Source organism: Helianthus annuus, chromosome 14, assembly GCF_002127325.2.
Source record: "Helianthus annuus cultivar XRQ/B chromosome 14, HanXRQr2.0-SUNRISE, whole genome shotgun sequence".
In the NCBI taxonomy this organism is placed as follows: Eukaryota; Viridiplantae; Streptophyta; class Magnoliopsida; order Asterales; family Asteraceae; genus Helianthus; species Helianthus annuus.
This window is the reverse complement of record NC_035446.2, coordinates 88398604-88422869: the sequence shown is the minus strand read 5'-3', so window position 1 is coordinate 88422869 and position 24266 is coordinate 88398604.

Genomic DNA, 24266 nt, shown 5'->3' with positions numbered 1-24266 from the left:
TGTGTAGTCATCTTTAGTGCCTTTCTTTTGCAGAGTTGACTTTGTGGAGGTTGCTTCAGGGAGATTCCAAGGACGTGCAGTTTGTGGTTGATGGTGAAGTTGTTCCGGGTCTGAACCGGAGTGGGGTAGTGTCAGTTATCGGGGGTTCTGCCCAGGCGGGAGGCTCCGCTGCTGTAGAGGGGGGTGAGGGCACTTCCTCTGATGGGGAGGAGAGCTCCCCTGATCCTGCCCCTGTTAAACATTCTGATAGGAGCGATGACGAAAATCTGAAAGTTCGTTTAGTTCACAAGAGAAAGGCTGCAAGTCCTCAACCAGTCCCCGTTCCCCGTGATATCCGTCAAAGGCTCCGAAGTGCCAGTGGGCAGAAGCTCTCTCTTCCTTCAAAAGCTGCTTCTGAGCGTCCCCCTGTTGGGGTCAAGGGTTCCCTGTCCAAACATCTGAGGTCTTCAAGCCTTGTGAGTGCACCTTTGCTGGTGGGTCCTTTCTCCTCTTTGTTTATCCTGTCTCATCTTTGTTTGATTTCTGATGTTTCATTTGGTGTAGGGGAATTCTCGTGATCCCATAGAGATCACTACTGGTCCCTCATCTTCCCGTGTTCGGGACAAAACTCCGGAAGTAGGCTTAGCTCATTTTACCTCAGCCTTTGAACTCTCCCCTCTTCATGCTACGGGGACCAGTAAACCTACTGAGCCTGAGGGTCTTACCCATCGGTCCCCTTTGGCTGCTTTGTTTACTGACGCTATTCCCTTTACCTGTGTTCCCAAATGGAAAGTGACTAATTCCTCAGTGATAGGAACTCCTGAAGCTGCTAGAGACTTCTTGAGTCATGTTGTTCCTCCCTCCCATAAATTCGTGAATTCTGCTTTGAGGGATGACCTTTTCGAGGATCAATATAGCATGTCTCTTTGTGAAAGTTTTTCAGGGGTGCTGGTATGTTACAGAGGACTGATGATCTGAAGAGGGCGAATGAAGGACTCAAGGCTGAGCTGAAGACCTCCAAATCTATTGCTGCCGGACTTAGGTGCCAAGTGGTTGAAGCTGAGAGGAAGTTGCAGGAGGAGAAGGTATACAGTCCTTCCTCCCCCCCCCCTTTTTTTGGATTTTTTGTGATGATTTTTGTCCAGGGGGCTGGAGCCATGCTGGAGAAAAAGGAGCGAGCCTGGGAGCAGGAGATGGCAGTGTTGGTGGGAGAGAAAGAAGAGTTGGCTGCTGAGTTAAAGTATTTGAAGGAAGTTGGCTCCGTTTCCCAGGAGCAACTTAACACCATGTATGCGGACTATGGGATAACCTCTGATGATAATCAGCGGTTGGCAAAGGAAAAGCATTGGTTAATCACTGAAGGGAGCTTTCCTTGCCGCTGTTGCCCAGTCAGAGGATTTTAAGAGTGGTTTGGAGGAGATATACAGGGCTTATCGGGATGTCGGCTACCAGGCCAGTCTGAAGGATGGTTATGCTTATTCTGCTTAGGGTCTAGGCAGGAAAGAGACTCCCCTGTACAACTCCAAAGCTAAGAAGAAATTATCCAAGTTGGATGAGGAGTTTGGGAGCAAGACCTCTGTCATCCTGAAGAAAATCCTGGAGCATCACTTAATATCGATAGATGAATTAAAATCCCTGTACTCCTCTGCAGGTCCCTCCTCTCCGCCATCTTTGTCTGGGGGTGCCCCCCAGTGATTCCTGAACATTTGCTTTCTTCGATATGGTTGTAACTTGAATAATTACCTTCCCTGGGATACTTTTGAACTTTTTGTGTTTGGAAAGGGGGACCTTTGTGTGGGGGTCCTCCTCCGTAGCTAATTGTATAACTTATGATCCTGTGTTGTTGCCTTGTTATCTGCATGCTTTTTGTTATGTTTGTTGTTTTTGCAGGGGCTTTTGTCTAGGATCAGGCTGGTGTTTCAACTGGGACCTTTGGACCGTTTTGCAAGAAGTTGTGCTTAGGTCCTTTTGGTTAAACTTGTTTGCATTGTATTTTAGCCAAAGTCACTAAGGCTTTTCTTTGTACATTTGTTTTGTAAATAAAACATGATCTCTTTTTGTAGTTTAGTTTACAAAGATATATTGTGTTTGTGGTTTGTCTAGTAAACACGGATTGTCTGTTCGAGGCCAATCACGGGACAAGTTTATAATGTGAGATTATGTTTTTGGTTTACTTTTTTGTCCGTTTTCTTTGGGTTAGCTAGACCCTTTTTGCCCTACGGTCGGGCTTTTGGCATGTTTGATATGCTTTGTACACGTGTGTTTGCCTGTTAGTTAGGTTCTATGGTGTTTCCAGGCACGTCTGCCTAGGTATAATACCCGCTATTTTGTCAAAAGAGGACATGCTAACTGTCCGTTTTTCATTTATTTATTGGGGATTAAACTTCCCAGTACAAATTGTTACAAAAGATCCGTTCTTGGGGGGAACCCCGTATTAATAGTTATCTGTTACAAAAGTGGCTCTTGGCCATTTTTTCTAGGGGTAGACCCCTTACATGTGATATTTCCTAAGCTGCATGAGGTTCCATGTCCTGGGGACCTCCTTGCCTTGGAGTGTTTACAATTTGCAGCTCCCTTTGCCGTTTGCCCATATGACTCGGTAAGGCCCCTCCCAGTTGGGGCCTAGCTTTCCGGTGTTCTCCTGCAAGCTGGCTTCATTCGCTCTTAGGACTATATCCCCTGGGACGAGGTTGAGCTTTTTAATCTTGGCGTTGTAATAGCTTTCCAACTGTCTCTTGTATTTGGCCTCCCTAATTGCTGCTACTTCTCTTCTTTCTTCCAAAAGGTTCAGATTCATCCGGAGCTCCTGCTCATTCTCCTCCTCCTGGAGCCTCATTCGGGCAGTTGGGAATCCTATCTCAGCCGGGATAACAGCTTTTGTCCCGTAGGTTAGGCTGAAAGGAGTTTCCCCATTGCAATCTTTAGGAGTGGTCCTATATGCCCATAACACAAATGGTAGCTCCTCCAGCCATCCCTTTTGTTTTCTCCCAAGTCTTCCCTTCATTCCCTTGATGACACTTTGGTTAGCTCTTTCTACTAACCCATTACTTTGGGCATGAGTGACGGAGGTAAACACTTGTTGAATGTGCATCTGCTCGCACCATGGCTTAAGAGGTCTTCCAGCAAATTGGACGCCATTATCACTTACCAGTTCCTTTGGGACCCCGTATCTGCAGATGATGTTATCTAACACAAACCGCCTCATCTGTTCCCCAGTATTTTTGCCAAGGGCTTTGCCTCGATCCACTTGGTAAAATAATCGATGGCCACTACCACATACTTGACTCCTCCTGTACCTTCCGGGAATGGCCCGATTATGTCGATAGCCCACTTTTGAAAGGGACAGGACGTTGAGACCGGTATCATAGGGTGTTTGTGTCGGTGAGTCATTGGTGCATGTACCTGTTAATCGTCACACTTCTTAATCTCCTCGGATGTCGTTTCATACATTCGCGGCCAATAGAACCCCGCATTCATCGCCTTTGTTACTATCGTCCTTGGCCCCGAATGCAATCCACAAATCCCCTCATGCATTTCTTTGATCACATACTCAGCCTCTTCCATATTAACGCATTTCAAGGATGGGCCCAGGTATGATCTTCGGTACAACTCCCCATCAATCAACTCATACTGCAGGGCCTTGACCCTTACCTTTCTGGCTGCCCACTCCCCCTCAGGCAGGGTTCCGTCTCTGAGGAACTTTATAATTGGTGTCATCCATGTTTCCTGAGCACTTTCAACTGCAGCCACCTACTTCGTGCTAAGGGAAGGAGAGGTCAGGACTTCCACTTTAACTTCCCTTGCGAGGTGGTCGACTGCTACTGAGGCTAGCTTACTGAGGGCGTCAGACTTTCTGTTTCTCCCTCGGGGGATGTATTCTAACTTGAAGGTTTTGAATGCTTCAGCTGTTTCCTTTACTTTTGCCACGTACTGAGCCATGATGTTGTCTTTGGCTTCATATTCTCCTTGGTATTGTTTAACCACCAATTGTGAATCGGTGCTGGCTTCTACATGTCTCGCTTTCATTTTTTGTGCTAGCCTCATCCCTGCCAGAAGGGCTTCATACTCTGCGGTATTGTTGGTGTTTTCGAAATCTAATCTTATAGCATAAGTCAACTCAATCCCCTCAGGACTTACCAAGGTGATGCATGCTCCACTTCCTTCCTCGCTGGAGGCTCCGTCTGTGAATATTTTCCACACGGCCTTGTCTTCTTCCTCTTTCTCTTTTCTTTCTAAGGCCTCCCATTTCTGGAGCTCTTTTTTTTCGTCCTCCGGGACCTCTGCTAAAAAGTCGGCCAGTATTTGTCCCTTTATGGCTGTTCTGGGCTTGAACTCCAGGGAGTGTTCTCCTAGCTCTACGGCCCACTTAGCCAGTCGTCCGGACAGTTCTGGCCTCTTGAGCACCTTCTGGAGGGGCTGATCGGTCATCAAAGTGATCTTGTGTCCCTGGAAGTACCTTCTTACCTTCGGGATGCGAAAACGAGGGCTAACGCCAATTTTCCAGGGGCATGTAACGCTCCTCAGGACCTTTAAGCGTTCTACTGATGAAGTATATCGGTATTTGCTTCCCCTCCCGTTCCACCATCATAACCGCGCTTATGGTTGTCTTTGAGGCCGACAAATACAGGAGCAGGTGTTCCCCCAGGTACTTGGGTGGCCAGGGTTGGGAGCTGGCAGATATAGTTCTTTATTTCTTGGAAAGCAGTTTTTGCTTCAGTGGTCCATCTAAATTTGTTTGTTTGAAGACAATCCTTCACAACTTCATGAAGGGGAGAGTCCTGTCAGCCACTTTCGATAGAAACTGGTTCAGCGCAATCAGTCTTCCGTTCAGCTGCTGGATATCTTTTAAGGACCTGGGAGATCTCATTTCTACCACGGCTTGGGTTTTCTCAGGGTTGGCTTTGATTCCACCCTTGGTGACCACTACCCCCAGGAATCTCCCTTCCTTCACCCCAAAACAGCACTTTCCGGGGTTTAATTTCATATTCACATCTTGCATGGCGCCGAGAGTCTCGGCTATGTCATCTATCATGGCCATTTCTGTCAGGCTTTTGATAACGATGTCATCAACATATACCTACAGGTTCCTTCCCCGTTGTTCCCTGAAGAGGGTGTTCATGAATCTCTGATATGTGGCCCCAGCGTTTTTAAGACCGAAGGGCATTTTGGTATAGCAAAATGTCCCCTCGTCTGAAATGAAGACGGTTTTTTCTTCGTCCTCTATTGACATCTAGATCTGATGGTATCCTTTGTAAGCATTCAGGAAGCATTTCAGGGGGTACTGAGACAAAGAGTCCACCTGGACGTCTATTTCTGGGAGGGGGTAACAGTCCTTGGGACATGCTTTGTTTAGATCCTGGAAGTCAATGCACATCCTCCATCCCCCGTCTTTCTTTTAAACCATGACTGGGTTGGCGACCCAGGATGGGTACTTGACCTCCCTGACTATTCCTGCTCTGAGCAGTTTCTGGTTTCCTCACAAGCAGCTCTTCTTTTGTTGGGCCCCATGCTTCGTTTCTTCTGTTTTACTGGTTTTTCCCATGTGTATGTGTTGAGTCGATGTTCGGTTAGGCTTCTGGGGATTCCTGTCATGTCCCCATGTTGGAATGCAAATACGTCCATGTTGAGGAGGAGTAGTTCCTTGAGAGCACTCTTACATTTGTCACTTAAGTGACTTCCCACCTTGACTGTTTGCTCTGGGAACCTATCACAAAGGACCCATTCCTCAACTCCCTCTTTCCGGGGCTTCTCGGATGCTTCCCCTTTGGATACTAAAGAAATCACTTCGTATGCGGATTTTTCCCAGGCTAAGCCCTTCGGCGTTTGAAACACTAAAGCTCCATGGGGGGTGGATGCCTGCACTTGTAAGTCCCCGATTCCAGGTCTTGCTAGGATTGCGTTGTACTTTTAGGGTGCTCGGACCACTGTGAAGGTCAGGTTTATTGTTCGAACACGGTCCCTTACCCCGACAGTGAAAGAGAGCCTGATTTTTCCCAGGGGGTGCAATACGCTGTTGTTGAACCCCACTAAGGGGATGGAGTCTTCCTCAAGCCGATCTCTTACGTCTCTGTCAAATATGAGGAAACAATGCTCATATATTACTTCGACACCGGACCCTCCGTCCACATGTATTCGAGACACCTTGTGACCAGCTATTATGGCCGAGATGTTGAGGGTAAGTCGTTGCACCTCGTTTTCTTCCAAGTGTGGCATAAGGATGGGAGCTTTCATGCAGTCCGAGGAGCCCAGGATTCTGGCCTTTACACTCCGGGTGGTATCGAATTCATTCCTCCTTCTAATCATATCCACATCTGCCCTCCCAGGCTCCCGTGCATCTCTTCCCTTGCGATCCCCTACTCCCTCCTTGATTTCCTTAACCAAATGGGTCAGTCTTCTCGTTTTCACTGCAACTTCTATCTCTCTTTTCAGATACACGCAGTCATCAGTTTTATGCCCAAAACCTTTGTGGAAGTCACAATACTCGTTTGGTTGTGCCTTTGGCACAGGTTTTATGGGTGGTGGCCTTGGGAAGGAGTTCTTTACCCTCTCAGTGGCCAGTATCTCACTTGGGGTCTTGGTGAGAGGGGTGAAATTACCAGGGTAATAAGGGGGGCCTCTCCCCTGAGGTCTATATGGGGAATATGAGGGCCTTTCTCTGTCGTGCAACATTCTACCAAAAGTGGGTTTTCTGGAATAAGGTGTACCTTTGTTGGGAGGCTTTGTAGCTGGGGTGACCCTTCGGGGTGTGACTTTCGTCTCCTTGGCTTTGCTGACCGTATCTTTTCCCCTGACAAAGGCTCTGACCCTGTACATGAGGTTGTCAAACGAGTGGGGGAACTCCTCCCCTAGCTTCTCACATAGTTGTGCATGCTTTAGCCCGTTTATGAAACTACTGATTTTCATGACCTCCGGGACATCCTTGATGTTCATGCTCTCCTTGACAAACCTCTCCATATACTGGTCTATTCGCTCGTTGTCCCTCTGCCTTATGCGCAGAATCTCGTTTGGATTTTTGACCACTTTTCTCTGCTAACCAAAGTTCCTGAGAAATTTCTCGCTTAGCTCTTCATAACTGTCGATTCCTCCCGGAGGGAGGCTGTCAAACCAGAGCCGGGCTCCCTCCGTCAAAGTTTGTACAAACATTTGGCACCACACCGGCATGGGCCATCGCCCAAGTTGTCCCGCTCCCCTGAAGGCATGGAGGTGGTCTTCAGGGTCTCTTGTCCCGTCATAGCGGTCAAAGTTTGGAGGTAGCTTTGTTTTAAGGGGCATTGGTGCTTCTGCAATCCTCCGTGTGAACTTCGAGACCTCAGCTAAGTCCCGTGGCAGATAGGGTTGATCCAAGCCATCATCATTTTGGTTATCCTTTTCTTTCCCCTTTCCTTTTGACTTCTTTCCTGTGATGAGGTCCTCCCTTTCTTCTGAAGACATTTGTCTAAGGGCAGTCAAGAATGTTTCCAGTGGGTCACCACTATCGCTTCTGTTTTGAGGGTCTGTCCCTTCCTGGTTGGAGGGTGTGTTAAAGGAAAGTCTAGCCTTGAGGCTGTTAAGCTTTTCTTGTCTCTCTAAATCTTCGAGACATTTTGTTAACCTTTCTCTGTGCATGGCCACAAAATCTGGAGTGGTGTGTTCCGTTCTTTCTGGGTTTTCCACCTGATTCTCGTTGCCCTCTTCATGAGTTATGTCTTCTACTTTGACCTTATCATGGTCATCCTGTACCGTCTAGATGTACGTGAGCTGGGTGGGGTTGCCATGTTGCTGTTTGTGAGATAAGCTACTCTTAACGTCAGAGTTTGATGTGGGAACACCGGCCAGGCTGATGTCCCACGGATGGCGCCAATGTCGAATACCCAAATCCCGGATGACGTTAGATGGATCTTCGCTGACGTCAAGAGGCCCTATCTTCGTTACTGCAAAAGAACAAACTGTTAGCCTCGTCACGGAGGGCTCCGAGGGGGGGGGGATCCGTGACCAAACTCCGGCGTGAGAATAAGTAAACTTGCCGAAAGAGCTGAGAAGTCTATCCCGATGAGTATGATCACCGGGACGTTTCCTCTAAGGTGTGAATCTAATAAATGTGATATGTATGATGAATATGTAGGAATGTTGGTCGGAAGTTAATATGAGAATAGTTAATGTGAGTGTAGTAAATGAGATACCTTGAGTGTCCTTGTGATCATCGTCTCTCACTCTTATATAACCACCAAGCCTTATCTCTCACACGAGATATTTTAATGAGATGATCCGACGGATTCCGAGAGTCTTCGGGGGGGCTCAGACACGTGTCTGACCCCCAACGGTAAGATCACAGTCTCATTTAATGTTTTCCGGCTATGAAGTACATCTCCAGCAAGAGATCCTTTTTCAATCAAGCATTAAATGGCGTCTGCCTTCTCTGATCCTTTTTCCCGCTCATTTTACATAACGATATCCTTGATGGGCAAGATAAACTGTTGTTGGGCTTTGCCTGTTGGGCCCGCATGATGGTAGCCCAAAGCGGGTAAATGGGATTTCCCATTGGCCCGTCGTCATATGGTACGATTATTACCAAATCAAATTGCTTCTAAACACATTTTTTAACATAGCGGAACTAGGTAGAAGTACACACTTTTAACGTAGCGAAACTTTCTAGTAAAAATAACATAGATGATAATTTTGAAATTTTATTTTAATATTTTTAAAACATATTCTTTATGTTAGCTGACTTTTAATACCGGCTAAAATTTCTTTTTCAACTGTCTATTTCATGTAGGGCATTTTCACTAAAGACGAGGGGAAAAGAAATGAATCTGAAGTGTGGGTTTGTATAGTTTAGACCATCAATCATTTTATTATAGAACTTGTAACTTTTATTTTAAACCTTTTAGTTTAATAAAAAAAATTATTAACATTTAGTTTAAAATATTGGATATATCTTTCATAATTGTTTCTTATTTATTTTGTTGATTTATTAACAAAAAGGGCTTCAAAACAATATTAAAGTTAAATAACGTTTACTTTATATGTCAAACTCTGCAATAACCATCGACCATTCTACCCATCCCAAAGCTAGAAAAATAAATCTTATTTAAATATATACTATATTTATACAATACATATAGCTTTAAAAAAATTTAACTTCATCGATTATAAACTTTTAAGTTTATAATTGCTGGTCTCAATCCCGGGTAAAGTAGGAGGATTTTGTAACTAAATATGTTGAAAAATATAATTTTTCAAAAGGGCCTTCATTTCTTAGTTCGCTTAGAGTCTCCAAACGTAGGAACGGCCCTGTGGGTGGATTACCAGGTTTTCCCCGGAATTGGTGGTGGGCTTGGGTTCAGTGGCGGAACTAGCCTAAAAAACCAGGGGTATCCCATTTTTTTACATTCATACTATAATGAAGAAAACACAATAATAAATTAAGTTAAACAAATATCTAATATATTTGTCCTCTTTGTATTATAAAGCTATGGTCGTCCCTAAGAATTCTGTGGCCCTAAGTGCTTAAATACGAGTAGAAAAAATAGACCCCTTTGATTTTAGATGCCGGGTGCAAGTAGGAAAATAAGGCGTTTAAAGTAGTAAGTGAAAGGGATATCTAAGCTCTCAAATTATAAAGAATGAGTTATCTCTTTTTAAATATGTTTCTAAACAAATGATAGGGAAAATTATAACAAATAAAGTGGAAATGCCCGCGCCTTGTGACGGGTGTCCCGACTTATAATGTATGTTACAAATGGCTTTAAAAAATCTATTATACAATGTTGAAATCTCATAATATGTACACTACTAATTTCATTGGTTATGTAATATTTGATTGGGTAATTGAATATTCACACCGGCAAATGGATGGCTATGGATATAAGAATTTAGCTATGTTGGAGGTGTAGTAGGAATCAAAATATCAAATTCTGACTCACAGAATATAAGACTCATAAGACCGAGATAAATTACTTAGTCATGAAACCTTGGTATACATAGTTCAATTTGCACGTTCTTAGAGTTCCAACCACCGGAAACAATTTAACAGTCATCGTAGACAAAATCCACACTTACAACATATATGGAACATATGTAATTAACGAACGGTCGTAACTCTTAACTTAATAGTTTGTAGGTCAGTTCGAAAATTGAACGACACCGACATTTTGCACTATTTTGCCTAATCAGTTTTATAAGCCTACAATCTTAATTGGTGTTCAAGAAGCCATGACTCTGACTTACAAAAGTTGCATTTTTTAACGTATGGAATGGTAGAATTTCAAATGGTTTTTAATATCTTTTCAATTCTTTTTTTTTAAAATATTAGGTCTAGACTTGTAGGTGTTTAATTCACAGTTAAAATTCTGACATTGCATAATTTTAAGCTACACGAGACAAAGGGAAGATGCATCTAGACAAAGAAAGCAAAATCTATATAAATTGGCTGACTTCAAGTCGGATTTATGGCAGATCGTTCAAAACCTAAAACCAAACTGAGAAAATGTGAATCATTGGGGTTAAAGTTGTTTTTTAATCTCATGTAGTGTTCAAAGGCTGAAATCGAAACCGAAACGAAAAGCGTACATAGTTCAAATAATCCAAAAGAAACAAAAGACCACCATTAACTTATTTAATTTTAAAGTAAAACCCTGCGACCGATCTTGTACGAAGCATAAGCATCGACACATGCGTACTCCAGTTGATTTTCATTCAACTCTCTAGCCTCTCAGTTGCTTATACACACATGCTTCAGCTTCTTCATGTAAAGCCCCAAAATATCAATTGCAAGATCCTTCAAACCCGGCTTAGGAAACCTTCTGGGCCACTTCTTAAGCGCAGCCGCTCGAATATCTGCAGTTTTCAAACAATCCAAGATACTTGTTCTTCGGCTTCAAAATATCATCTTCAACTTCAATCCCAACAAAAGTAAACTTTGGTTTTATATCATCTTTCAGAATAACCGACTTCAGTACCTAAATGGTAGTGCGGCGGGACTCGTAGCAGGTGTGTTTGTGGTTCACGGCTGTAATACCTCCACCCAAAACAAATGTGAGGTTTATAGTATTAACTCATGAAAATCCCAAAGATGCATGTCCAACCTTTAATTTAATCAATTAATTCTTTTAATTATTATAAAACTTTTATTTAATTTCTTAATTGAATTCAATTAATGGAAGACATAAGTGGGCATGGATTCCATGGATGAAATGTCTAGATTGCCCTCAAAGTATCTTAAAACTTTGGACAATGTCCAAGTTTCCCCCCTCTAAAATAGCTTGCTTCATTTGTACATGGTGCTTCAAGATTTGTACCTAGGCAAAATTACGAAAAGGGTAAAAAACCCAGTTCACTTAATATAGTATTATAGATATAGATGTAGATTATATAAATAATAAATATTAAATTTAATCAAGTAATAAATAAATTAACCAAGATACAATAATGTAGTTAAATAGTAGTTAAATAATTTATAACATTAAGTGAAACTAAAAGCACAAAACTAATCACAATTATTAGACAAAATTAATATATGCTAAATAAAATTTAAAAGAGAAAACTCAAAATATTCAAAATATCAAGTCTATCCTCCTACTTGTACATTTGACAGAGAGAAGAGTGTCTTGTTTTTTATCTTATTTTAAAAAAAAAACTTTATTTATATTAGCAAGATACTACACCAAATATACAAAACGCAGCCAAACATGACCACCCCAAAACCAGCCAAAAGACAGAAAAAAAAAAACAACAAAAGCAAACTAGCCAAAATCCTCAAATTGCCTCCACTTGTCCTAGGTTAGAGCTGCATCTTTTGAACGGTTCTTTACCCACATGAAACTCATAGCCTTCACCTCCTCAATGATCTTTGGAATCGTAGGATAGGTACCATTAAAAATTACCTTGTTCTTAGCAGACCAAAGGCTCCAAATTGTAACGTGAACGATGGCATGGAAGGCCTTTTTCTTCTTTGTAGAGCCCACCAAAGACAGGTGTAGGTCGAGAATGTCCCTAAGATCGAACGCATAGTACAAGGGGAGTTTACACCATTGAGTATCTAGGGACCACATCGATTGTGCGAATAAAAAACAAGAGACAAATAAATGATCACTTGTTTCAACATAGTGCCCACACATCGCACACCTATCCGATGCCACTTGAATGTTCCTTGCCAATAACGCCGATCTTGTAGGAAGACGCTCTTTTTTAGCCCGCCAAGCGACGAAACCCACTTTCTTTGGGACCCAATTGCTTCATACGAAATTATAGCTTGGCAGTCATCTATTATTGACTTTCAGTATCAATTTAACAATCCCAAGCTCCAAGGAAATTATAGCTTGGCAGCGATCTATTATAGACTTTCAGCATCGATTTAACAATACCAACCGAAAATTCAGCCGAGTGGTGCAGCTCCCACGTTACGTTATCTTGATCTCTTGAAAACGAAACAGAAGAAGAGAAAAAATGTCACCGAGTTCCACAGCCTCTATCCTTTGGGTAATGTGCCTGGCCCAATCCAAAACTAACTGAATTTTGCCGTTAACTTGAGTGACGCGGTCCACCACATTGCAAAATTTCAGCTTTTCTAAGTTGAAAAGGACTAGGAACCTCCTGTGTAATGGAGTATTTCCAACCCACAAGTCAAGCCAAAACTTTGTATTTGTGCCATTACCAACCATGTTTCGTATTGACGCGTGCAGGTCTATCCCCATACGTAGAAGAGTGTGGTTTATATTAACGATTTGTTTCCATTGTCCAGCCATAGAAATTTTTGCCGGAATGGCCAACCATGATCTCAAGTTATGATGGATGGCCCAAATAACTCTCCTCCAAAGTCCTTTCTCTTAATTTTTTGAATCTCCATCACCATTTCGCCAACTTTGCTAGATTGGCATCTTTCAAAGATCCGAACCCCAAGCCACCATATTCAATCGGAGCTATAACATTATCCCACATAATCGAATTCATTTTTGCCTTTTCTTCCGAGCCAACCCAAAAAAAATACCATTCTCAATCTATCCAACGTATCTAGAACTTGAGTCGGGGCCTTATATAAGGAGAAAAAATATGTTGGGAGTGCATTTAAAACCGATTTTAGAAGAGTGACCCAGCCACCATAAGATAGTTGTTTCGTTTTCCAAATAGATAACCGATTCTTGAAAACGTCAACTACGGGTTTCCAGTTTTTGACAAGATTCATGATCGCACCTGATGCGTGTCAGTGCGTTATATATATTAGATGTATATTTTAAGCCCTTTTTACACTTTTTTAGCCAAGTTTTAAATTTATAAAACACGATATTTACTAACACTAAACACATATATGGGCAAGTGCACCCATCGTGGACGTAGTATAGTGTTGGTAAGATACCGAGGTCGTCCAAGGATACAAGAGCTTTTAGTACCGGTTTATCCTCAACGTCTAATCAAATCAAAATGTTAGAAAAAGATTTTTAAACTAAGAAAATAAAACTAACTAAAATGCTGAAAAATAAAATAAAAATAAAACAGATAGACAAGATGAATCACTTTGATCCAACTCGTGTGTAGTGTAACCTTTGATTATTTTCGCACTTTTGCACGTGTTTAAGTGATTATCTTAGTTATTGTAGTAGGCCCCTCTTTTGAAGGCGACGTTACCCTCAACCCAGTAGTTTGAGTCAGCAAGGATACAATCCTAAAGGGTCGGATTATTGAAAAATAATTAATTAAGTTATTAATGCATAATGTGGTAGGCCCCTCTTTTGAAGGCGGTGTTACCCTCAGCTAAGTAGTCTGAGTCAGCAGGGATACAGTCCTAAGTAGCTGGGTTAAAGTTTTAATAGTAGTTTAACTTATGAGAGGATCAAAGAGTTTAGACCCCCGCCATCCAATACCTTTGGGTATTGAAGGAGGTCCTACTAAATTTGACCCAGGTCCTTTGCAGGATCTATACACTGAACAATGGCAAGACTCTTACCAAACCGTTCCCTTAACCCCCGACCAGGTAGCCAACATACCTCCATATAGACCGTAGAGATATGAATGGTGAAAATATTTTATTTTATATAGACAGTAAAATAATGCCAAGACACCACGGACAAACGATAAGGAAGAATCACCTTCAACATAAGAAACTAGTAATTAAAGTCATTAATACAAAACCAATTAAAAAGTGCAAAAGATTAAAAATAAAAAGTATTACACTAAACACTTGTCTTCACCAAGTGATGTAAGAGACTTTGGCAAACATGGCCTTTGATTGTCAAGAACTCTTACGATCAATCTTGGATCCCGAGACGACTCACACACTCTATGATGGACAATGGATGATGGTGGTGGATGATGGTGTTGTGATGGTGGTGGGTGAAGTGTGAGAGAGGTGGTGTACCAAGGGATGAGTTGCAAGAGCTCCAAACACTCCTATTTATAGGCTGAACAGAAGCTCGGGCACGGCCCCGTGCCCGCTGGGCACGGCCCCGTGTCCATCTGACACTCTCTCTCTTCATTAATTGTAATTCGCAATTACAATAAATGCGCTTGCAGCAAGTTGACCATGCCCCCGTGTCCGCTGGGCACGGCCCCGTGGTGGGCAGTAGAAGCTTCTATAGGTTTGTCTTTTCTGCTGCTTCTTAGGCACGGCCCCGTGCTCGCTGAGCACGGGGCGTGTTCAGTCTTCTGTCTTCTTTGTTTTACGTGGTCGAAAACCGGTGCTTGTAATTGTCTAATTTGATGTTTTTACACAAGTTTTAGTTTCGAATTTCCTACTCTTGATTAGATATGTGTTTTGCAGGTCTATTGGAGTTTAAGGAGCTTTTCGGGAGCTTTACGAGTCACCGGAGCGAAAACGGGACCACCGGGAAGCGAAACGGGTCAACCGGGAGCAAGGAGTGCGAAAAACAGAGAGAATGGTTTCTGGGCACCGTCGCCGACGGCCATATGGGCCGTCGCCGACGGCTGGTGTAAATGTCCGTCGTCTGAACTTCACCATAAGCAGCAAATTAGGCCGTCGGCCAAGTTTTGAGTTCCACACACCGTCGGCGACGGCTCCTTAGTCCGTCGGCGACGGTCCTCATAAATGGGCATCGCGAATTTTGTTGTTTTGTTGATTGGGACGAGTTAAAAGAGTTTTTCACCAACCAAGAACAGGAGTTACACAATTATTGGAGTTTTGAACTTCACCTTGGAGCGATTACTCATCATTCTTCACCTACCATTCCATCTATCATCCTCTCTACAACCCGAATCAAGAACAATTTCATCATCACCTTCTTGATTCGAAACCCTAGCTCCACGAATTCCCCAATCCATCAAATCAATCATCCATTCACCATCACCAATCATCCAAATCCCTAACCTTCATCCATCAATCCATCTTCAAGCTTCACAATGATCCAATTCATGCTTCCAACATCCGGTGATCAAGTTTCTTCGATCATGCTTGGCTAATTTCTTGGAGGTTTCACCCCGGTGTAGACTTTTGTAAGGTTTAGGGTTTATTATGTTTTGTTAATTGTTTTGTGACAACTTGAATTGCGTTTGAATCTTAGACAATTGTCCTACGTTGGTATTGAATTTGCAAACTGTCGAGTGAATGATTAAATTTGACTTTGTGAAATGAGTACACGTATTTATGCCTTGTCTTTTGGTAGGATTTGCTAGTCCAAAGTAACGAAGTGTATCATGGTCCGTTGTTTACGACGTTGATAGCGATTGACACCTAAGCTTTGTGATTGTGATCCGTTAATGAACTATTTCAAGTGAAACTAATTAAAATACATAGTAACCGTAAGTCTTGCAATTGTTGAAACCGGGTGTGAACCTTGTTTTCTCATTATTGTTCAAACAATCATTTTCAATTCTTGCATTTAGCAATCTCGAGTAGTTAATTTAATTAATCATTTTAGTAATTCTAATTCACATCTTCCAATCAAACAAAAACACAAAAACATATCTTAGCAATCTTCATAATTGTGACAACTTCATAATTCAATCAAATCCGTACACAAACCACATACTCTTCGTGGTTCGACCCCTCACTACCACTAGCTATTGTTAAGGGTAATTAGGGTATATAAATATTATCTTTGACCGGAGCGCGACACTCCGATCAAATTTTGGCGCCGCTGCCGGGGAGTGCGTGCGCTTTGTGTTTGGATATTGTTTGAATTGCGTGATTATCTGTTTAACTCGTTTAGCTTTCTTTTTGTACTTGTCTTTTTCTTTGTTACGCGGGGTGTGTTATTTGTGCAGGTTACAGGTAGTGAATGCGTACACGAAACTCCGGGAGGACTTCACCACTAGTCTACGAACCGGAAATCGAAAGACTTGCAAGAAGGAACCTAGCGAGCCGGTTAGAAGCAACTCTTGCTTCTAATCAAACCAACCAAACACCACCATTCACACCAACCATTGAAACCGATTCAATGGCGAACCATAATTCCAACCAAAATCTCCATCCAAACCAATTTTAATCTCGAGGAACCTTTCATCCCGCCCAAAATGTCCAACCCATACCTCAAGAACAACCGGGTGGTAATACCAACGCTAGAACACCCACTCCACCTTTCCGATACCAAAATCCCAATAACACCCGAAGAACACCTCAACAACAAACTCTTCACCGACAAGCGTCATTACCTATCAACCTTGATGATCGGAATGTCAATTCCGACCGTAGGGGTAATCGTGTTCGCGGAAATCCCGCGGATGAAGACCCATTTTTCAATATCGACGATTTGAGGAATGCAATCCCCGATGATGAACCTTATAGTTTACCGGTTATCACTCGCCGGAACACGTAAGCATTCATACGGAAAACTCGGATGATGGGGGTTATTATGATGATTGAGCGAACGATGACGAAGATTGGGGGTACATCAATAGGGGTAATGTTTACAATGCAAGGGATTATGAAGATGAAGAGTTTGGCTATCAAAATGCCAATTACGTTGGGGAGGAAGAGTATGGTTACGGGAATAGAAGGAATGATGGTTATGGGAATAACCGCCAACCACGAAACAACAACCCACGGAACCGAAATGAAGGGTATGACAATAACAATAATAACGGAAACCCCAATCGGATTCCTCGTTTCGTGGGAGGTGGCAATCAAAGAGGTAATCAAGGTGGGAATCAAGTAAGGGGTGATAGAAGGGATGAGAGGCGAGATGAAAGAAGAGATGATAGGGGTGGTGATCGAAGAGGTAACCGAAGGCCGGGAGATCAAGAGGTCAATGGTCCTTATCGTCGTCAACAACCTCCACGGGGGGTAAATGACCGTTTCAGGCCAATCATCACCGAGAATGACTCGCCTATTGTGTGTGAGCGAAGGATGTTTGATTGTAAGCCACATTACATCAACATACTTCCTCATTTCAATGGGAGGTCTAACGATGAGCCTTACACACATCTTGCGGAATTTTCTTCGGTTTGCAATACTATTGGGGAACATAACTTTGCTCTAGAAGAAGTCAAACTTCGCTTATTCCAATTTTCACTAAAGGATAAAGCGAAGCAGTGGTTTCTTACACTCCCGGCAAATAGTATTCGCACTTGGGGAGAAATGCAACAAGCGTTCCTCGATGAGTACTACTCAATGGCGAAGACCGATGATGCTTGTGACGAAATTAGGTCTTTTCGCCAATTATCGGGTGAACCATTACATGAGGCTTTTACAAGATTTAGAGAAATGATGCGAAGATGCCCTCATCATCAAATCGAAAAGTGGGAGTTAGTAATATGCTTTGTGCGGGGTCTAGATGACAATACATGGAATCGACTTGAATCCACAAGCAACGGGACCCTTCTAAGCAACCATGAAGATGATGATTGGGAGTTTTTGGAACGAATGAGCAAGCGCTCGAAAGAGAAAGAATCGGCCGACCGAGCCAAGAAGCATCCTGTTTCCCGGTCACTTCCCGATCTTGATTCTAAAGATCGGATTTCTACATTAGAGCGGGAAATGGCTCGAATGAAGAAGAAAGAAGTAAACGCGGTTCAATTTGAAGTATGTGAAGATTGTGGTGATATTGGGCATAGAACGGAACAATGTCCAACGGGGTCGAGTGACTACACCGAAGAAGTTAATCAAGTGTGTGGGGACCGAAAGCAATACGACATGAACTCCAACACTTACCATCCGGGCTTGAGAAATCACCCTAATTTCCGGTATGGTAATTCTTCGAATCAAATGAACCCGAATTTTCAATCGGGTAATCAAGGTGGTCAAGGTGGGTCCTCGTACAACAATCGTCAAGGTGGTAACCAAGGGGGTTACCAAAGGAATTACAATCAAGGAGGTAACCAAGGGTATCAAAACCGTGAAGGTAATTATCAACGTGGTTACAACCAAGGCGGAAATGGAGGTAATGCTTCTAACTCTCAAGGTGATGATTCGATTAATTCGAAATTTGATGCTATCATGAATGCTGTGAGTACTCTCACCAATTCACACCATGAGCTCAAAGCCGAAGTAAGGAAAGAGTTTGAAGTGAGGGATAAATCCCAAAAGGCATTAGAGAAGCAAGTGGGGCAACTTGCTCAAGAGATGGCTCAAATTCGTGGAAGTGGAGGAGGACTTCCAAGTGATACCACGGTGAACCCTAAGCATCAAGGGTCAAGCTCGAAGAACACACGTGAGGTACCAATTAATCAAATTTCTTTGCGTAGTGGTCGAGTCATAGATAGTGGTGTTGAGCCACCATCACACAAGTTTGTTGAAGGGGTGGTGGAAGATGCGAGTGTTAAAAACGGGAAAACGGGTCAAAAGAAAAATGATCTAAAAATTAATACTAACACCCCCGTTGAGACCGTTCCTGTCCTAAAGGCTAAGGAAAAGGGTGTGGAGGGTAATACCGCCCCTTATCCCGAAGCTTTGTTGGGACCATCTAAGAAAGTGGTAAACAAAAGAGGTCCACATCAAGAAGAGATGTGGGAAATTTTTAAACAAGTTAAAATTAACTTACCACTCTTAGATGCCATTAAGCAAATACCTTCATATGCTAAATACTTGAAGGATTTATGTACCCAAAAAAGGACTCACAAGTTTCCTAAGAAACTTGATTTAACTGAGAATGTGAGTTCAATTCTTTCGGGTGCACTTCCACCTAAACTTCAAGATCCGGGGGCGCCCATTATTTCTATACAAGTGGGTGAATTCAAAATGACACGGGCACTTTTGGATCTTGGGGCAAGTGTGAGTATCTTGCCGGGTAGCTTATATGATCAATATGATTTTGGTCCACTTCAAGTGTCTAACACCACCGTGGTGTTAGCCGACTTGACCCCTAAACTACCCCGTGGGATAGTCACGGATGTAATAGTCAAGGTCGAGGACTTTTACTATCCGGTGGACTTTCTTGTGTTAGATTATGTTTCTTTGGACCGAACCAAGCAACCAACGGTGATCCTTGGTCGACCATTTTTGGCAACATCAAATGCCCAAATTAATTGCAAGTCGGGCACGGTCGACATGACTTTTGGTAACCGTCGGTTGCGGTTAAATGTTTTTTCAAGATTAACGGATCCTCTAGTTGGCGATGAATGTTACATGGCGGACATCGTTGACGAGTGTAAACCTCTATGTGACACTAGTGTCGAAGAGGAAAACACAATAGAGGAATGTTTCATGTTTGACAGGTTACAAGGAGAAACAAATCGGAGCATGGATGAAGAGATGAAGGAATTGGAGGTTATGGCGGCAAGAGAAGGAAGGCCTACTTGGACACATCAAGTGGAAAGTCTTCCGGAAAGTATCGACACAAAGTTAAAGCCGTCATTGGAAGTGCCTCCGGTACTAGAGTTGAAGGTGCTACCCAAGCATCTTAAATATGCTTATGTGGGTGAAGGTAGCACGCTCCCGGTAATTATTGCATCTAATTTGACCGGGGAGCAAGAAGAGAAGTTGATGAAGGTATTGGTCATCCATAGAGCCGCTATAGGGTGGACCATTGCGGATTTGAAGGGAATTAGTCCCTCGGTGGTGATGCACAAGATCATCACAGAAGATGGTATGAATCCTTCTCGCGACACACAAAGAAGATTAAATCCAAATATGCGAGAGGTGGTCAAGAAGGAAGTGTTGAAGTGGCTAGATGCGGGTATTATATACCCTATCTCGGATAGCCAATGGGTGAGCCCGACACAAACTGTCCCAAAAAAGGCGGGTATTCAAGTCATCACAAATGACGCAGGTGAAGAGGTCGCCACTCGGCCGGTAACCGGGTGGCGTATTTGTATTGATTATAGGAAGTTAAACGCTGCAACTTCCAAAGATCATTCCCCTTTACCATTTATTGATCAAATAGTTGAGAAATTGGCCGGACAAAAATTTTATTGTTTTTTGGATGGTTATTCCGGATACAATCAAATTGCTATACATCCGGAAGACCAAGCAAAGACTACTTTTACTTGTCCATACGGTACCTTCGCATTTAGGCGAATGCCTTTTGGACTTTGTAATGCCCCCGCCACCTTTCAAAGGTGTATGATAAGTATCTTTTCAGATATGGTGGGGGAGTCTTTGGAAATCTTCATGGATGATTTCTCAATATTCGGATCATCATTTGATACATGCCTTGACCAACTCAAAAAAGTTTTGAAAAGATGTGTTGGAAAGAATCTTGTTTTGAGTTGGGAAAAGAGCCACTTCATGGTTCAAGAAGGGATTGTGTTGGGGCATGTAGTGTCGAGTCGTGGGATAGAGGTCGACCGTGCAAAAGTGCAAGTCATCTCTACTTGACCTTATCCCATGAATGTTAAGGGTATTCGATCATTTTTGGGTCACGTGGGGTTTATAGGAGATTTATAAAAGGTTTTAGTGATATAACCAAACCTCTTTGTAAATTATTGCTAAAGGATCAACCGTTTGAATTTAACCAAGTATGTCAAAATGCTTTTAATGTGTTGAAACAAAAGTTGGTTGAGGCCCCAATCTTGCAATCACCGAATTGGTCATTACCATTCGAAATTATGTGTGATGCAAGAGATTATGCGGTGGGGGCCGTGTTGGGACAAAGGGTAGATAAGAAATCGGTTGCCATTTACTATGCAAGTAAGACTCTCTCGGATGCACAATTGAATTACACAACTACCGAGAAAGAGCTACTTGCAGTGGTATATGCGTTGGACAAGTTTCGTGCTTATATATGGGGTACTAAGGTCATTGTTTATTCTGACCATTCTGCAGTTAGGTATCTCATGGACAAGAAGGATGCGAAGCCGAGGCTAATCCGATGGGTTCTTTTGCTACAAGAGTTTGACTTGGAGATCCGAGACAAGAAAGGGAGTGAAAATGTGGTCGCGGACCATTTGTCTCGGTTGAGTGTGAAGGATTCTTCCCGTGAAGAAATCAATGAGAATTTTCCCGATGAGCAAATTCTAAAAGTTGGAATATTACCATGGTATGCTAATATTGTCAACTATTTGGTTACAGGTGATTTGCCGGCTCATTGGGATAGAAGGAAGAGGTTGCACTTCCTATCTCAAATCAAGTACTACACGTTGGAAGAACCGGACTTATTCAAGTTTTGTCCGGATCAAGTCGTTCGAAGATGCATACCCGACGAGGAGATTCCTAGCGTCTTGATGCACTTGCATTCATTTGCTTGTGGGGGCCATTTCAGTGGTCACAAAACCGGGCACAAAGTGCTCAATAGCGGCCTTTATTGGCCGACTATTTTCAAAGATACTTTCAATTTTGCTAAGAATTGCATAGAGTGTCAAAAATTAGGGAGTATATCAAAGAGGGATGAAATGCCCATGCAACCGATCCTCATTGTAGATATTTTTGATGTGTGGGGGATCGATTTCATGGGCCCATTCCCTAATTCGCATGGCAATTTATACATTTTGGTGGCGGTCGATTATGTATCCAAATGGGTCGAAGCGATTGCCACCAAAACGAATGACCACACCGTTGTTTGCAATTTTGTTCAAACGAATATAATTTCTAGATTTGGGGTTCCCCGGGTGATCATTAGTGATGGGGGATCTCATTTCAAGAACTTCAACTTCGGCAAACTCTTGAAACGGTATGGTGTTGACCATCGAATTGCTACTCCCTACCACCCACAAACGAGCGGTCAAGTCGAGGTTTCCAATAGGCAAATAAAAGAAATTTTGCAAAAGACCGTTCGACCCGACCGAAAGGATTGGTCAACGAAGTTGAATGATGCTTTATGGGCTTATAGAACGGCTCATAAAACACCTATTGGAACCACTCCTTATCGTTTAGTTTATGGGCAGAATTGTCACTTACCAGTTGAGCTTGTGCATCGTGCTTGGTGGGCTATTAAAGAAGTTAATATGAAATACGATGATGCCGGTAAAGAGCGGAAATTAAAGCTTTGCGAGTTGGAGGAGCTTAGGGAAGAAGCATATGAGTGTGCCTCGAAGTACAAGGATGACATGAAGCGGGCACATGACGCGAAGTTGAAGCCAAAGGAGTTTGAAGTGGGTCAAAAGGTTTGGCTCTACAATTCAAGGCTTAAATACTTCCCCGGAAAGCTCAAGAGTAAGTGGATGGGCCCGTATGTGATTACACGGGTCGGAAGGCTTGGAGATGTTACAATCAAGGACCCGAAGGACGGGTCGAAGCAAACGGTTAATGGGCATCGCCTTAAACCATTTCTTGATGGTAACAACGAGAAAAAGGATGAGAATGTGGAGTTGGTCAACTTCGTGGTAAGTGTGCCAACTTATGAGGTCAACTAAAAGGCCGGTAACAATTTTTTTTTTGTAAAGTTATGTACAATTATTTAATTGTTTGTGTGCTTTGAGGTTAATCGTTTCCATTTCCTACTAATCTCTCTTGATTGTGGGAAGTCCAGACATTCCGAACGGGTCATGACGATACAAGGTATGTTTTTAGACTTGTTTATGTGCATTGAGGACAATACACGAATTTTTGGGGGGTGGTAGGGCCGTTGACGGTTATTTTGTTTATAAATTTTAACTTATAAAAATTCACAAAAAGATTTTTTTATAATTTTTAGGACTTTTTTTTTAGTGTACATAGGCCCTTTATTAAAAAGTCATAATTTTCTCCTAGTTTAAAAAAAAATCAAAAAAATAAAAAATTGGTTTTTCAGTAACCGTCGCCGACGGTGGGTATGGCCGTCGGCTACGGCCCTTCAAAACCTCTGTCGCCATAAATTCTCCATAGACAGCGAGATTAGCCGTCGTCCCAAACTCAAATTGCACTTACCGTCGCCGACGGAAGGACTGACCGTCGCCGACGGTCCTCCAAAATTGTTCCGACGCTGATCGTTAATTGGCTCATAATTCGAACTTAAATCATTTAGTGGGTACCCAAACTTGACCCGAAACATCGTTTAACCACACCTTTGACCCGAAATCAACTCAACATTACCTTCAACTCAGCTCCATACGTTTCATCTCTCTTTCTCCACTTCATCTTCCCCATTTCTCTCTAGAACCCTAATTCTTCTACTTCTCATAACTTCCTCAAATCTTCACCAAATCACTTGATTCTTGAGTCTATCTTGAGTGGTTTTTCGAGAGGAACAAAACCCCCATAACAAATTCCATCAATTCTTGCTCGTCTGCAAGATTTCTGGACGTGAATTCTTAGGGTTTTGAAGAGTGTTCATCCAAGTTCTTTAATTTACACTTCTCTTTAGTTCTTCTTGTCAATCTTCACTAAAGGTATGAACTTTCACTTAAATTATACATTATTTTCATATATGTTGTTGATTTCTTCCTAAATTTTAAAGCTTGTTGTTTAAAGGTAGGTTTTTATCACAATGTAATATGTGTCAGTATAAATTTAAGGATGTTTAATTGATTTGGGTGGGATTTGAGCATGCTCTAGTTTTAGTGGTGAAATTACACTAGGATTTTGGCATGATTAAACATAGTAGTGATGTTGAACATTGTTAAACCATGATTTTCTTGTGAAAAATCTTAGGCTTATACATGTTAGTTGATATAGATGATAAAATGAGCAACTTTGAAAGTTTAAAATGACGGTTTTACATCTGAAATTTGATTAAAAGTTCAACGTTGCATACCATGTTCAAAGTTAGAGATTGTTGAAGGTTGGAATGTACTAATTGTTGTTGCCTTTGTTTTGTGATTGTAGTCATGTTACGAGGACACAAGAAAGCAAAGACCTCCGGTCAAGGTTCATCTTCGGGAGCCGGCTCGGGCTCCGAGGTATACCAAAAGCGTTGGGAACAACTAAGCAATGTAGTAGAGGGCGATGGGCAACTTGAAAGACAAGATTGGAGTTGGGAAGAGGCAGCGAATAGTAGATCAGCTTCGGTATGGAAGGATGAGAAAACAAAAAATCTTTCTAGTTACCGCAGTAAGAAGTTAGAAGCCAA